The sequence below is a fragment of the Otolemur garnettii genome, unplaced genomic scaffold (assembly GCF_000181295.1).
Source record: "Otolemur garnettii isolate 467f Iridium unplaced genomic scaffold, OtoGar3 scaffold00009, whole genome shotgun sequence".
Lineage (NCBI taxonomy): Eukaryota > Metazoa > Chordata > Mammalia > Primates > Galagidae > Otolemur > Otolemur garnettii.
Window position 1 is genome coordinate 7192249 of NW_003852404.1, and position 531 is coordinate 7192779.

The window sequence follows — 531 nt, forward strand, 5'->3', positions numbered from 1 at the left end:
AATGACTGTATACACACGAGATGGCAGGCCAAAATCAGGTTCCCACCAGGGAGGCTCGACGTCCTTTGGTGCCAACTTCCTGCCTCCTGAGCCCCATAATCACGCTGCTGTTTGATGATGGTCTGTACACCTGGTGGCACATTCAAAACCAAAAGGGTTTTCCATGGATCTGGTCCATCCCTGCATGATTCAGTGTATATGTTTAAGTGGGCTTTCTTTCTTTTTTTTTTTTTGCAGTTTTTGGCCGGGGCTGGACTTGAACCCACCACCTCCCATACATGGGGCCAGCACCCTACTCCTTTGAACCACAGGCACCGCCCTGGGCTTGCTTTCTTGTTCACTACCCAACTTTCCTCCACAATAGATTTTTCTTTCTTCCTTTTTCTTTCTTTTCTTTTTTTTTTTTTTGGGATGTAGTCTCACTTTATCACCCTCGGTAGAGTGCTGTGACATCACAGCTCACAGCAACCTCCAGCTCCTGGGCTTAGGCAATTCTCTCGCCTCAGCCTCCTGAGTAGCTGGGACTATAGG